At 35.4% G+C, this 13757-nt stretch overlaps 2 long non-coding RNA genes across 2 annotated transcripts; one reads left to right on the forward strand and one right to left on the reverse strand.

Moving 5' to 3' along the window:
• Positions 1–5300: 5300 nt before the first annotated feature.
• On the reverse strand, positions 5301–12796 carry LOC114272107 (uncharacterized). The gene is made up of 3 exons (XR_003632540.2): positions 12517–12796; positions 10381–10454; positions 5301–5612 (listed from the first exon to the last, which is right to left on the reverse strand). It is a non-coding gene; the product is annotated as an uncharacterized LOC114272107 (long non-coding RNA).
• LOC145824469 (uncharacterized) lies at positions 10451–12696 on the forward strand. Its single transcript, XR_014365986.1, has 2 exons — positions 10451–10813; positions 10873–12696. It is a non-coding gene; the product is annotated as an uncharacterized LOC145824469 (long non-coding RNA).
• Positions 12797–13757: the final 961 nt, after the last annotated feature.

Consider the following 13757-nt stretch of genomic DNA (forward strand, 5'->3'; position numbering starts at 1 on the left):
AGAATGGCTCCAACTGAACTGAAGGAACTGAAAGTGCAATTGCAAGAACTGTTAGATAAAAAGTTCATCAGACCTAGCACTTCGCCATGGGGTGCTCCTGTTTTGTTTGTCAAGAAGAAAGATGGCTCACTGAGACTGTGCATTGACTACCGTGAACTGAATAAGGTAACTGTAAAGAACAAATACCCATTACCACGCATTGATGATTTATTTGATCAGTTACAGGGTGCACAAGTGTTTTCTAAGATTGATCTCAGATCGGGGTATCATCAACTGAAGGTTAAACCGGAAGACATTGATAAAACTGCTTTTAGAACAAGGTATGGACATTATGAATTTCTAGTTATGCCTTTTGGAGTCACGAACGCACCAGCTGCTTTTATGGACCTCATGAACAGAATTTTTAAACCGTACCTTGATGACTTTATTGTTGTATTTATCGATGACATATTGATTTACTCCAAAAGTATAGAACAGCATGAACATCATCTGAGACTTGCCCTACAAACCTTAAGAGAACAGAAACTGTATGCTAAACTGTCTAAATGTGAATTTTGGCTTGACCATGTTATGTTTCTGGGGCATGTTGTTAGCAAAAATGGAATTTCTGTTGATCCGCAGAAAATTGAAGCTGTAGTGAACTGGCCTAGACCAACAAATGTGACTGAAGTCCGAAGCTTTTTGGGATTGGCTGGATATTACAGAAGATTTGTCAAAGATTTCTCCAAAATTGCCCTACCATTGACTCAGTTAACTCAAAAGGGGACATCATTTGACTGGACCGACCAAAGAGAATCTGCTTTCCGGGAGTTGAAAACTCGATTAGTGACTGCACCAGTTCTTACCCTACCTTCAGGTACGGATGGTTATACTGTATTTAGTGATGCTTCTCATAAGGGTTTGGGATGTGTTTTAATGCAGAATGGGAAGGTTATAGCTTATGCTTCCCGACAACTGAGACCACATGAAAAGAATTACCCGACCCATGATCTGGAACTTGCTGCAGTAGTATTTGCACTGAAAATCTGGCGTCACTACCTGTACGGGGTAACATGTGAAGTATATACCGACCATAAGAGTTTAAAGTATTTCTTCACACAGAAAGAACTGAACATGAGACAGCGGAGATGGCTAGAACTGATTAAAGATTATGACCTACAGATATTGTATCATCCGGGAAAAGCCAATACTGTTGCCGATGCATTGAGCCGAAAGTCAATTGCCAACTTAGCTTGTTTGCTCACCGGACAGAAAGAGTTGCTTTGTGACCTTGAAAAATCTGAGATTGAAATTGTTTTGAGAGAACAAGGTGGAATCTTGGCTGCTATTTCTGCTCAACCAGCACTGGTTGAAGAGATTAAAGAGAAACAGCAACTGGATGACTTCTTGAAAAAGATCATCGAGGAAAGAGAATCTAAACCGAGACCGGGATTCAAATTTGAGAATAATGTACTGAAATTTCAAGAAAGACTGTGTGTACCGAATGATACTGAACTGAAAAGAAGAGTTCTGCAAGAAGGCCACAATTCGAAATTGTCTATCCATCCGGGGAATACAAAAATGTACCAAGATCTGAAACAGAATTTCTGGTGGCCGGGAATGAAGAAAGAAATTGCTGATTTTGTATCCAAATGTCTTCATTGCCAACAGGTCAAAGCTGAACATCAACGACCTGTCGGATTACTGCAACCCTTACCCATACCGGAATGGAAATGGGAGCACATCACGATGGATTTTATCGTTGGGTTACCTCGCTCCAGAAAAGGTATGGATTCAATTTGGGTTATTGTTGATAGACTAACCAAATCTGCTCACTTCTTACCTGTCAAGACGATTTATAATGCGGACAAATTGGCTGTTATCTATATTGATGAAATCGTTAGACTGGATGGAGTGCCTGTGTCTATTGTTTCTGACAGGGATTCGAAGTTTACATCGAGGTTTTGGCAAAGCCTACAGACTGCATTGGGTACTGAATTGAGGCTGAGTAGTGCCTATCATCCTCAGACAGATGGCCAATCTGAAAGGACCATCCAAACTCTGGAGGATCTACTGAGAATGTGTGTCCTTGATTTTCAGGGAGACTGGGAAAGCCATTTGCCCTTAGCTGAATTCGCCTACAACAACAGCTACCATTCGAGTATAGGTATGGCGCCTTTCGAGGCATTGTATGGCAGGAAATGTAGGTCTCCAATTTGCTGGGCAGAAGTTGGAGATGGGCCTTTGCTTGGGCCCGAGATTGTGTATGAAACAACTGAGAAAGTGAAACTGATACAGCAAAGACTGAAAACTGCACAGAGTAGACAGAAAAGTTATGCAGATGTCGGAAGACGGGACAGAGAGTATGAAGTGGGTGATCATGTTTTTGTGAAAGTGACACCAATGAAAGGCCAGACTCGTTTCGGAGTCAAAGGCAAGCTAGCACCGAGATACGTCGGACCATACGAGATTATTGAGAAAATCAATCCGGTGGCGTATCAAGTTGCGCTTCCTCCTGAAATGGAGCATATGCATAACGTCTTCCACATTTCTATGTTGAGAGACTATCTCCGGGATCCCTTCCATGTAATAGAGCCTACCCACGTAGTGTTGAGTGATGACTACACTTACGAGGAACGGCCTATACAGATTGTAAACCGACGGATCAAGAAACTGAGGAACAAAGAGATCCCGTTAGTGAAAGTTGACTGGCAGAACCATGGTGGCGTGTATGCCACTTGGGAAAGGGAAGATAACATGGCTAAACGATATCCTGAACTGTTTCCACTGAATCCTGTTTTCTTCCAGAATGAAGGTAACTCGAGTTTAGAGGACTAAACTCTTTATAAGGAGGGGAGACTGTAACAACCCTCATACTGTTTACTGATTAGGGACTGATTGATTACCGATAATCACCGATTACTGTTAAACGAAACGGATAATGACTGATAACTGACTGATAATTGAACTGAGTAAAGTACTGAACTGACTGATTGAAATTGGAATCTGAATTAACTGAGTATATGTTAGTTAATTGCATTCTATCTGTTTGATTGTCTGATTATCTGTTCATGTTTATATGTTTAAACTGCTAATTGAAGGCCTTATCGGCGGCCGAATTAGAAACCGATTGATGTTCCGTGACCCTCATAATTAATGTGATTTTATGGTATATTTATCTGAAAACTGATTAGGTATGATTAAATTAGATTAAAATAAGCCAATTAAAGAGTTTGCCATATTTACCATTTTGCCACTATCTCATATACACACACTTGAGCCTTATGTACACACTTGAAGAACATTTTGCTCAGCCATTTTGAGCACATCACCGACCTTGAGGGAGAAAGGGAGAGAATAGAATTGTTCTTGGGGGTTTGGCTTAGTCAACTTGAAGAATTGAAGGGTAATTACTAATTTGAGCTCCCTCACTCCTAATTCTACACCCAAGGTAGGACATCCATCTTCTTGTTGCTGTTCTTGAGTTCATTCTTGCATGATTCATGTTAATTTGTAGAGCTAAGTCATGATTTGGTCCATAAATGAGGGATTGAAGATCATTTCTTGCATGCATGTTGGTATTGTTGCATTTTGAGGTTGATTACATGGACATTGGTACATGCATGCTCATATTGTTGTTATAGACCATGTTTCCATCTGATTTGAAAAGAAATGAGCTCTTTTGAAACAGCTTTGAAGCTTTAATTTGGTTTAAAACTCATGCATGACATGTTTGAATGTTGTTCTTGAAAATGGGTTTGAATATGGTTTTATTTGACTCACCTTTGGGGCTTGAATTCATGAATTGAGCTTTGAAACTTGTTATACATTGAATTTAATGATGTTTTCCAGAATTTGGGCCCAAGAGGTCGAGTTTGGAGTGGTTGAATGCTTGGTTTGAGCTTGGGAGGCAAATCTGGAAATTCCAGATTTGGCTTCCTCGCTCGAGCGAAGGATTCCCCGCTCGAGCGAGCACCTTTGTCCAGGGCTCCGCTCGAGCGACCATCGAGCGACCATCGCGCGTAAAATTTCAGCATCCAGTACTTTTACTGTTTTGCAGACCGCTCGAGCGAAGGATTACTCGCTCGAGCGAAGCCTTTGATTTTGGACTTACGCTCGAGCGTAGAAAGTCTCGCTCGAGCGAGGCTCCTATTTTCAGCAAACTTTACGAAATGTTTTCTAAGTGTATTTTTGCATCCTCATCCCATCCTAGGCATTCTTAGGCCTAGTTTAAGGCATCTTGACGAGGATATCATTGTAGAACACACCAAGGCAAATTAGGGATTAAGTTATGAGATTTCCCAACTGTGTAGCTTAGTGTGTTCAACCTGTGAACTGTGTAGGGTTGGCAACTGGGGAGACACGCTCTAGCATACTGTAGCCCAGAACTCTGTGAGTAACAATTGTGTAAAGATATGTTCAACTGATTATCTTCTGAATACTGAACTGAACTGTTTACTGAACTGGTATTATTTACTGAATGAATGTATGTCCTTTATTTCTGAACTGTACTGTGGCATCCTTAGTATCTACGGTTTACTGTTACTGTTACTGTCACAGAGATCTCTGTCGGTTTCCTTGTGAAACCACTACTGTTTACTGACTGATGGCCATCATTACTGTTCGGTCTTTTAAGACCTACTGTTACTGTTATGCTAATGGATGTACCACATATGACTGTTTACTGTACTGAGCAACTGAATTACTGATTGAAATGAACTGTTTTCATTACTGTAAGGACATTCATTCTAAACCCCTTTACGCTTTATGTTATTCACTGGGCTTTAGCTCACTGCTCATATATATATGTAGGTGTACAGGCACCAGAACGGAGCTAGGAGCGTCAGGGTAACTCCAGTTTTGTCAAGCCAGCCTTTGTGCCTCACTGCGAGGTTCCGAGTTGCCATGCTATGGCTTGGGGGTGTTTTGTTTGTTTTCCCCCGTCTGTCTCCATACTGTTTGGATTACTGTACTGTATAGACTGACTGTTTTCTGTACCGCTATCTAGGGTTGAGTCCCTAGATTGAATGAATGTCAATAATGTACATACTGTTCTGTACTGTTTATGTATAAATGTGTGAAAACCCTTTTTGCATACAGACTGTCACAGCTCAATGGACACTATTTATTTACTGTATTGGCTTCCGCCAGGCCCTGTACTCTGTTTTACTGTATTACTGTTCTGCAGGCCTTCGGTAATCTCGGATTACTGGCCGGTTACGGTACTAAACCCATAGGGCCGGGTTTGGGTCGTGACAATCTGCCTTCTATATTCACATTTTACCAATCATTTATTATTATTCCTACTTCAAGACATGACGTGAGGATTAAAGACAGTAAAATTAAATACAAGTCTCATAAGTCAAAATGTACGTATCTTTACATTCATGTGTTACATCCTTGATATTCAAAATTAAGACAATACACAAAATTTAAAAGATAAGAGAAATACATCAAAAATTCCTTAAGGGCTTACATCTTTTAAGGTTAGGACCTTGATTGTAAGTAAATGAACACTATCCCACACAAGTAAGCTCGATAGTTGCAAACAAGTAAAACATCAAAACTGAGCTTCGATGTTCCATCAAAATCTCCACTTGATCCTCAACAAGGTGGAGGCACATCGTCACAACCTGTTGAATGTTTGTCCATGAAAGGAATGAGCAATGACCCTCAATAGAAATACACTTAACATTGTATGTAAATGTTGATATGATTATAATCATGCCATGCCAAAAATCCAAAGTTTTTTTCTTTTAAAAGCATGATGCTCAATGCATAAACATTTAAACCAAATCCATCATAAGCAACAGGGCAATAAATAAGCCCTAGAAATACCTAGGTAAGAGACCATAATACATACATGTAGATTTATATTTCAAAATAGTCCCACATTTACTGACCTTGACACGGAAGGGTAGTTGGGCACCTAAAACATACATTTTCCCACATTTACCGACATCAAGTACGGAAGGGTAATTGGACACCTAGAAAACTTTTATCACATTTATCTAACATCAAGCACGTGATAGGGAAATTGGGCACTTGACTCCCCATACAATTACCAATACAATACTTTACTCTTTTTCCAAAACCAACTCTACTACCTAGATTTACTATGCTATTTACCCCTTTTCCATGATCCATCACTTTCCAAAGTAGCAAACCATTTCAAGTTCAAAACCACGCAATGTTTATGTAATGCATGAGTTGCAAATGTTTCAATTTGCCTAATGTTCAATTTGATTCTATAAGAATAAACAATGTTATATATAATCAAAATAATCTAAATCTCAAGACCTCAACAACTTCCATCATCATCAACAATTTCAATATAAATCCAAAATTCGTATCGTTCCAGTATCTTCATGTGTTTCAACACAATTCAAGTTCAATTTCATCACAGAACATCATTTAGTTTCAAAACCCTCTTTTTGAATGAAACCTCAAACATAGGGTTCCATAAAAATTGGGAGTTTTCCTCATTTTCTCCACCAAACCTTTCAAAAATTACTTATTAGTCTTTAACATGCAAATATATTTAAAATCTTTCAAAGAATAGAGTGAAAACCCCATTGTCATGCAATTTCAGTTTTTAATCAAAACTCTCTAGCTCATATATCATCATAATTGAGAAATTACCACATAACCATCTCAAAACATAGATATACAAAACTAAGAGTATTCCCACCTAAAAGTAGAGAGAGAATGGATGAACACCCAAAGTCAACAACAACGAAAACGCAATCTATTCGGCTCAAAACGTTGCTTTCGATGTGCTCCAACTTTTGATCTCAAGAACTAAGGATAGATTTTGCCTAAAAGTAGACGGTTCTAAAGCTTGAAATGCTTGAAGCTTTAAAAATGGCGAACTGAAGAGAGAGAGAGTTCGAGTGTTAGTCACGGGCGCGAGTGTTAGTCACGTGTGGCACTAGTGGGCACCAGGGATTCTGTAAACAAAGTACTGGGACTAGATATTGGTCATGAGCTCGACCTTGGTGAACACAGCCACGAACACAGAAGGCAAATTCCTGATGGTTCTGAATTCCTGCACAGCGACCTTATTTCCATTTGTAAACATTTAAGTAAATAGTTTTCATCTAATCTTTTATATTTACTAGTGAAAGGACCGCGTGCAAGGCACGCTAACTAATGCCCAGATAGTGCCCATTACATTTGTGTATTTAAATGAGTTTTGAGCTATTGCATAAAACACACAAAATTAGCAACTCTATCATGAATACAACAAGATCGACTCAACAATACAAAGTTTTTAACAAATACTATTACTTATACCAAAAAAAATAAAAAATAAAACCTATTACAAGATCTATTTTCCCAACAAAATTGTCATTCCTAAAACTATGACGTAATAAAAATAAAGCAATTGTTTTCTCTATTTGACAAATGAACAAGTACTCAATCATCCTTAATGGCAGGACTTGAAATCCCTCATCAATTGTGAACCCACTTTTACTTGGTATATTATGAGTAAGATGAGCCAAACCATGCTTGTATGTAATGCTGTGAGACCTACCACCACCATTTCCTCCATGAACTGAATTTTCTATTAAATCCTCAGCCCTGCATTATACTTGTTAGAAAGAAATATCAAGTTTTCATTATTTAGCATTTCAAATCAAATACTACATTTTAGATCCCATCAACTCCTTCAATCTAAATGTATACCAAATAGATCACGATCATGTGAATAATCCAACATGATTTGTCTGCAAAACTTTTATTCTACTTGCTTAAAGCATGAAAAAAATAATTTAAAAACAATAAATAGAAAGGTTATCAACCCTTCTTGTTTAATAGTTTAATGGGGAAAAAATAAAATAAAAAAAGCAATACAAAGGTAGACCATAATAACTATTATTAGACATCCTTATTTGCTTGGATTGGAGATAAGATAAGTAGCTAATCATCTGCTTGAAAAGAAGGAAACAGAGAACATACCTACAAGCAAATTCTTACGAGGGTTAGACTCAAATCATTGTGTTTTATGCAGTTCAATGCAAATTAACTCATTCAAAATTCAAAGAGAAAATTAATCAACAAGATGGTGCAAATTGAATAGCGAGGGAATTTCACATCTAAAAGCTAGACCAAACCCACAAGCTTAGTTTTTTGAGCCTTTCATATTTGATAATTAGCTTTTGGTAATAAGGTCTAGTTTGCTATTAGATGTTTCTAGCAACTTGCATTCACTAAATTGGATCACAGATGGTCATTCCACAACATCAGTTCTAGATTAACAAGAAGCAGAAACAAAATTGGATTCTATCTTTAAAAAAAAAAAAAAAATCATCATTGGAGCAGAGTAGTGTTTTCTTTAATATTTGAAATAGATTTTGAGTGCATGAATGCAAGTGATGTTTTGGGTTAGGTTTAATGATCACACTGGACTACAAAGTACTGGTACAATAATTCCAATGATCTAATTAATCAGTTGGAACCTTCGTCTGAAAATAGATCTTCAACGTGAGAAAGGAGTTTTTTTTCTATCCAATGGAAATTTTTTGACAAGTTCCAAATCTTCAGGGAAAATTTGAGTCCAAAGTTGGGGGATGGCAAGAATATTAATTTCTGGCAGGACAAATGGCTTGATGAGAGTCTAGTTGCAGATTTTTCCAACTTTTAGATATTAAGGATGGAAATGTGGCTAATCTTCTCCGCATAGGTGATCATGATGGTTCTTTGCAACTTAATTTTAGAAGAGCTTTTTTGTATAGGAAGAAGACGACTTTTCAAACCTGTTACCTTAAGGTTGTGTTTTGAGCATGGATTTGGGTAAGGATTTGAAAAGGGCAAGGGTAAGGGAAAGAGAAAAGGAAAGCGAAAGGGAAAGGGAAAAGGAAAAGGTGGGTGAAATGTAACTATATTTCATTCACATTTTACCTACATTTTTTGCTTTTCTTTTCCAAATCTCTATCTAAATTCATGATCCAAACACAACCTAAGTGATAGGTGTTTGGTATTGAAACAAAATTATGGGTGTGCTCAGCACTGTAGGAATCTTTCAAACATTGGAGTTTTTTTGGCCGAGTGTAGCAAGGAGATGGGAATTTTTTCAGCATCAATTGCTGCTGGTGTTTTGTTTGCAGCATTTGCTACTTGCTTTATTTGGCTTTGTTTTGGTTCTTGTTTGGTGCTACTCCCAATTTTGATTGGAATTTGTTCCCTTTTTTGTTGCTTTAGCCTTGGCCTTTTGGCTCCACTGATGTATTCATTTGTACACCTTGTACCGTTCTTCGACATCAATATATTTTATTTTTGCCGATCAAAAAAAAAATCTAGAAACTGCATAAGCTTCTTTTGCACTTCTAGTATCAGGAGGAAGGACAAGAAATAAATCTCACATTACTAATTTACTTTTATTAAAAACAACGAAAAAGAATTATGAAATAAAAATGAAATGAAACAATAAAAGTGAAAATGGTTGTTAGCAAGAATAACACTCCCATTCAAACTGACAAAAGCAACAAAAGCCACCATATAATGCAAAGAATGTACATTCCAATAAGAGGTCTCTCATTAAATAAACAACCATGCAAAGTATTCAATGTCAAATGAATTGAGTATCAAATGTTGAATCATTTATCACAGAGAAGGTTCCTGCCCATTTTTGGCTCTTGTACTGATGTATTGTCCAATTGGGTGAGTTAGGACTTTATGGGAAAGAATGTAGTTTTAGAATTGTCTATCCTAATGTCTACTGTTTATTGGATTCCTGTTTATCATCTCTAATAAAATATTATTTCTTCTTCGGTAATCAAAAAATAAAAAATAAAATAAAAAGAATGTAACGTCAAAAGGGTGTTGTAAGCTTTGCAACCAAAAAGCAATTGGCACTAATGATTTACACAGTTAATTTGATCATGTGTTAGATTGGTAAGCAAACTAAAGTATCCTGGGTAGACGATGCTACTTTAAATACATTCTTCGCTAATGTTGTTAATCAAAAGAAAAGGAAAGGAGAATGGAACATTATACTCTGACTAAGCATCAACCAACGTACTGTAGTTTAGGTATAAATGAAACATTATAAAGTTTGATTTAGGAGGTACTTTTAAAAAATAGAAAAGAAAGAAACACAAACACCCATTGAAAAATTGATATTCATGAGTAACTAAAATCAATAAAATAAGTTCTTAACTAATATTACATAACACCTAATCTTCCAGACTACAAACACCCATAAGTCATGATTAAACACGAAAATAAAAAGCTAAGCCAGAGATAAGCAAAATTAAATTTTGATTAAAAATAAAAATAAAACTAAAACTAAAAAATCCAACCAAAATGCTTTTAAGTAATTAGGCCAATTCACAAATTTTCCAAAATAATTGAATTGCATCAAATCAAAATGCAAAAGGAAGAAAGAAATTAGCTCACACAAAATATTGATGCAAGCAGCTTCCACTGAGGTGATTTTGATGGTGCATCTTCTAGACAAAGAAAATTTTTTCCTGCAATATATGCAAGTGAATTTCAAAATGAATATATATATATATATATATATATTCTCATAATTTATTACAATGCTTACATAATAACGCATTATCTACACTATATATATATACATTTTTTCATTTTTTATTTGTAAATTCTTAAGTAATCCTCGTCTCTCTCTCTCTCTCTCTATAGACACAAGCGCAATCACTGATGGGTTGAAACACTACATAAATAGATAAAACACATATATAGTGAAAGACATTAAGGTGTTAGAAAACAATTTGAGCAAAACGATGGCAATTGTGAGAAGTTTTCCCTCAGTGATGTAAAAAAATGAGCGATAAAAAACTTGATAGAGGGAGAAGTGGACGAGGTTGTTGATGTGTTGGGATGTGAACGATAAAAAACTTGATAGAGGGAGAAGTGGACGAGGTTGTTGATGTGTTGGGATGTGAATCATTTGGGACCCTGATGGAAAAATTATACAAAATCAACAACAAATATTGAGAAACTGAAATTTGAGTTCTAAATAGAAACCCATAAAGTCATCAAATCAAATAAATTGTTCAGTTAACATAAGTGGATGAAAAGAAACAGAGCCAAAGACAGAGTGAACAACCACCGTTCGTTTACATGTCATATGATCTACCAATCAATAAAATCTAATTAGTTTTATACAGAATAACTTAAATTTTGTAGCTCGATCAATGTCCACATTTTGAAGGGGAAAAAAAAAAACAAGGCAAAAAAGAGTGCACTACCTCAAAATAAACAAGACAAAAAAACTCCTAATATTAAGCATAGAATCCCAAAGACCTCAGCACAGAATATGATCAACAAAATTAATTTTTTTAGCTCAAATTGTAAGCCAAATTGCATAATAAAAATGAAAAAAAAAGAAAATTAACTAATGAAAAAGAAATACCAAGAAACAAATATAATCTACCGAAAATACATAACAAACCTCAAATCACCCTTGTGTAAGATCCCTCAAGATCTGCCGGATGTTACATAACACACAAAAAATAGAACCAAAAAAAAAAAAAAATTGAACAAACAAGATAATAACAAATTTGAGCCGGGAGAGGGGGGAATCAACAACCAATAAAAGAAATATATCAAGCACAATAATAACACAAAAATTAAAATCATAGATACGTATGAAGATTTATACATATCACTATACAACTCTAAACATTACCTTCACATCATGAGTATTATAAATATCTACAAACTAATATGAATAAATTTAACAACATATAAAAAGGTCGAACCAGAGAAACAACAATTAACATAAACAACATAACATGAATATAAATTTTTTCTCACAACAACCTTACACTAAGAAAAAACAACAAAGAGCATCTCCAGCCCTTACCCTTAACCCATATAAGATTGAATTTCAGAATAAATACAATATTAACCCTAAAGAAAGCCGAACACCAATGTCAAACCAAACTTGGACTTAACCTTTGTTAATTTACTACTTGGGAGAAAACATAAAAAATAAAAACCAAACATAAACAAAAGCAAGAAACAAAAATGAAAAAATAAATAAAGAACAAAAAAACGAAAAAAATCAAAAGAAAAAACAAGAAAAAAAATCAAAACATAAAAAATAAATGAAAAAAAACCAACAAAAATGAAGAAAATCAAACACCATTTTCCCCTATAAACAAATAATAATAATAATAATAATAATAATAATAATAATAGAACAAAATGATATACTTTACCTAAAGACATAAAGATGAAGAAATCCTAATTTATTAGGTAGGATCCCAAAAAAACAGTACACATTTTTTTATTTTTTTATTTTTTTCTATTTCCCTTGCATCATCTTTAGTCGATTTAGGTATAAAACATCATATTATTCAGTTGGGATTACGATTTGAGGCCCAAAAAAAGGGGTAAAATTAGGGTTTGGCCCTTGCAATTTTTTTTTGCAACTCACAAAAACTATTCCAAAAAAACTATTTTCACAAGAAGAGAAAACTGAAGAACAGGGAAGAAAAAAAATTAAAAACAAATATCAGATATTGTATGTATGAAAACCCCAACTTCTGAAAAGCGAACCTGAACGATGGGAGAGGGGAGTGTGAGAACTCTGGCAGTAGGGAGAAGTGCAAGAGCTTGTTTGCTGCTTAGCTGCCTCGGGCAGATGTCGACGGTGGCGGTAGTCACCGGTGGGTCTTCCTCCTCCGTCTCCTTCGATTTCTTCTCTCTCTCTCTCTCTTCTCTGGGCAACACAAGCATGATTTGTGTTTTGTTGGTTTGGTTTGTATGAGATGGTACTGTTCATTCGAGGTAGAAAACATTGTTCACTATAGATCGGTGCTTTATATATATTGTATATATATATAAATATAAATATAAATATAAATATAGATATAGATATTTCATTTACTTAAATTTATAATGTAAATAATGCAGTATCTCCCGTTTAGTATTTCCCGTGTAGATTCAGAGAAAAATAGTAAAAAATCCAAATCCAAATAAATCAATAAGTATTCCCCCAATTTTAATACAAAAATAATTTTTTGACTACAAATACTAAACTTGACGTTTGAAGCGAAATGACTAATGCTTAGTAAAAAAATATCACAAAATTAATTTAGACTATTTAATATATGAGGAACAATTACCGTGAAAAATTATCTTCAAAATTGTGAGTTTTGAAAAATCCAATTTTCACACTTAGAAAATTTTCAGACTAGTCTACTTTTGACAGAAAAACCTCTTTAATGCAACCATATAAAATCAATGCAACGCCGATGTAAATTGTAATGCACAATCTTCATTGAGCCCTTGGTTACTTGCTTTTTTGTTTGATTTGCCTTGATTCTTTAATCTTTATGACATTCTCTAAGATTATTCTCTATACAAAAAAAGAAATAAAAGTCGGGTTTCGACTCGAGCCGTTACATACATGCTTCGAAGAAACACTTGTCCACTCTACATGCTCCACTTTAGGCTATCAACAAACAATCCGAGGCCATGTCACCATCTTTGTCTACCAACAATGCCCCTCATTTAAGATAAATAATTTTTGCCTTAAACGATAATAAGCCTAAATTGTGGACAACATTAAAACAAAGATTGTAAAACAAGCCTTATCGAATTGGGCTACAAACATTTAAGCCCAAACTAAAATTATAAAGAGGAATTCAATTTTTTCCCTATTTACTTCACTCTTGCCCTACTTTCAGTTCACGCAACCTTTGAACCTTAACCATGGCTCCAAAGAAATCACACTCCAAGGCAATCCAAACAACTTTAGAAACACTCCTAAGTCATCGTTTCCCAACTAAAATCAA

This window comes from Camellia sinensis, chromosome 4 (assembly GCF_055761805.1).
Source record: "Camellia sinensis isolate YWXY chromosome 4, ASM5576180v1, whole genome shotgun sequence".
Classification (NCBI taxonomy): Eukaryota; Viridiplantae; Streptophyta; class Magnoliopsida; order Ericales; family Theaceae; genus Camellia; species Camellia sinensis.